The sequence below is a fragment of the Olea europaea genome, chromosome 11 (genome assembly GCF_002742605.1).
Source record: "Olea europaea var. sylvestris chromosome 11, O_europaea_v1, whole genome shotgun sequence".
In the NCBI taxonomy this organism is placed as follows: domain Eukaryota; kingdom Viridiplantae; phylum Streptophyta; class Magnoliopsida; order Lamiales; family Oleaceae; genus Olea; species Olea europaea.
The window spans coordinates 36,735,651-36,738,972 of NC_036247.1; positions in this window are offsets into that span (position 1 = coordinate 36,735,651).

Below are 3,322 nucleotides of genomic sequence, written 5' to 3' on the forward strand. Positions count from 1 at the left end.
TTTTTTTCACACTTTTGAGGGGATTTCACATATTGACAGGAGGAGAACATAACTTGAGAATTAGAGAGCAAATTCAAGAGGAGAAAAACAATAATTCAAGGTTTTGAAATCAAGATTTGGAATAAGAAGAAGAACTTGGTGCACGATTCATCCACTCCTCTACATCTAAAGTCAAAACTCGATGATGGACTCCACTATTGTTATTTGTTTTTCTTCCTCTATTATGAATAGCTAAAATTCTTGTTAGTTCGAATAATATAACCTACTTGGGAACCTTTACATATTTTATATAAGATTCTTGTTCTTTATTCATTTATGTGTTGATTTTACTATGAGTTTTAATACATTGAATTACTTGATCACTAATTTGATAATTTTATGAATCGAGAAATGACTTTAGAATTTAGACCATATAGTAAAATTTGGTAAATTGGTAAATATGCAGAGATACCTATACTAATTATTGCAGTCATAATTAAATTTCTAGAACAAAGAACTCGTTTAACTAAACTTGATTCGCATAGAGATATGAAATTTAATTAATTAAATATGCTCAATAAGAACTTGAGAGTGGTAAATTAAATACAATAGAAAAATTCGACCGAACACTACATGAGATATAAATCATAATTTAGATGTAAAGGAGATCAATAGGTGAAATTATTCTGCCCAAATATTTGTTCATTATTTAAGTTCTAAATCACTCTTTGTGTGCATCCACATATTTTTGAATAATTCTATAAAAAAAATCACAGCATTGAATTCTCTGTTTATTTTTTATCAAATTAAAATTAGGAATAATTAAACAAATTGTAAAATAGTAGTCCTTGTGAGAACGATATCCAGACTCTTATGTCCACTTTATTACTTGTTAAGATCTGTACACTTATGAATACAGAATAGCCAACAAGTTTTTGACGCTGTTGTCGGGGAATAAAAAGAAGCAAGAGGTCAAAAAAAAATCACAATGGTTGATAAAAATAAGCAAGAGGTCAAAAAAATTTCACAATGATTGATCCCAACTTAAATGAAGGTGACATGCACTTTGGAGAATTTCTCTTTAGACAAGAACTTAAAAAGTGGGGATACAATCAACCTATTGAATTTCATAAGGATGGCTTCTCGAAGGGACTAAATATCAAATATATTGTTTATGGGAGAATTAGACCGACTTATGAATATAGTAGTGTATTTCCTAATGCTAAAAATTGCTTGTTATTGGCAACTCCAGTGGAAGTGAGGAAAGATATCTTCAATTATCCATATGAAGAAAAATTTGATTATAATGAAATTGTTACGGGAGACATCATCTTGGAAAAAAGATAAATGAATTGAATATCAGATAATATTGGACAAGCCAAATAACATGCCAATGGAAGATCTCTTCATTACTTAACTCGAGGAACCAACTAAAGATGAAGAACATGTAGAAATGAATAAATTAATTATGAAGGAGCCAAATGAATAAGTGGCATTCAAAGAAGATGGGATTAGCATAAAAACCTCCAACTTCATTGATTTTGTGATTAAGGTCGATGAGAAAATTGAAGTATTCTTAGTTGAATTCGAATTGAGCAATTCAGGCAAGTCATATCGTATTCAAAAGGGTAAAGCACGATTTTGGAAAATGTGTGAAATATGGAACAAAGTCAAATTAAGCAAGCTAAACAGAACCACCAAAGTCATATTCAAAGTGCCATGAAGCACTTGTGCAAAAGTCTAGCTAAAGACTTTAAATTAAGTGTTTCTTGGGAGGCAATTCAATTTCTATCATTTTCTTTATTATTACTAATTAGTTTTAATTTTAGGATTGTTTAATTTACTTTCATAACATTCTCATTGTGTTATTTGTAGGAAGATTCTCAAGTTTGTGCCAACAACATGATTATCCAGCCAACTAGGACCCATCTTACCAAGGCGATGGCGATGACACCCACTATTGATTTCAGGGAAGTCCTACCCATCATTTGGATTTACTTTCACATTGAGGACAATGTGTGGAGTGTCTTTAACTTTTTGGTATAAACTTGATGATGAACAAATGCTAGAGATCTGACCCTTATAAATTTTGCTTCATTTTATAGAAAAGAAACATTGCACTTATTAAGCTACGCCTCACACTTGCACGTTTTTTAATCGAGTTATTAAGTCCGTTGGGGTCTTTTAAACCTGGTACCCTTTGGTATACAAAAATCGGGGAGTTACTTACCTAACACTTGCTATAAGGGCCAAGAAGAGGAAAAAATGGTGAGTTAATGAACTAGAAAAAAAAATAGTGTTAGTGTACAAGAGCACAAAAGAACTGACCTTGGGGGCCTAGATAACTAGTGTGTCTGAGTCACTTAGTATAAACTAGATTATTAAAACATTCATAATTAAGGAAAATCATTATATGAATGAATTGTTGACATCACCGGTTGAATTAAACCAAATTAGAGTGGTGTAAGAAATTAATTAGTAAGATTAAACCTTAGAATTACACCATGGGGAGAGAATAGAAGAAAGCAAGTTTAGGGGGTGTGTAAATCTCACAAGCGAAGAAATGAAATAATTAACCACTAAAGGTTGGGAAGTGAACCATCTTATGAATATACGGAGTTACACTTGACTCTACACGCACACAATTGTTTTGCATGAAATAAGTGGAAGGTCAGCTCTTGCATTGTGATCTTGAAACTGTTAATGAATGTTATATAATGTTTTCAATGATGAGCAAAAAGGTGAGCCATTTGATTGAATCATTGTCTGTTCCTTAGTTATTTTCCTTTATCTTGTGCTTACTCGAGGATAAGCAAAATATTAAGTTTTGGGGTGTTTAATGAGTGTATTTCACTCATACTTTAGATACCATATAAACTTGATATTTAGCTAAGTTTTACGAGTTTTAGAGCGTTTTGATGTTGTGATATAGGTTGGTGAGATTGAAAGAAATAAACAAAAGTTGGCAAAATTGGAGAAAATGGTTAAATTGTAAAAGATCCAATGTTCGGGGACTAAAGTGAAAATAATCTAAAGTTGTGTTAGACTTCATGATGAATATTCAATAGTACTCGGATTCAATTAGGTTAAGAAAGAAGTTAAAAGGATAAAACATAATCAAAGTATGATCATATATCAATTTCCAACCGAAAAAAGTTATGCATCGTTTCGGCCTCATATTGAGATCCAATTTTGAAATAGCAAACAATCGAATTTGAAAATTATATCTAAAGAAAATTTGTAGCACTTTGATTTAGCTTTCCAACACACCTTGAATTGCCTCAATTGGACACTGGGAGAAAAAGTTATGATAAAAATATGGAAAAAAGCGCAGTCAGATTTT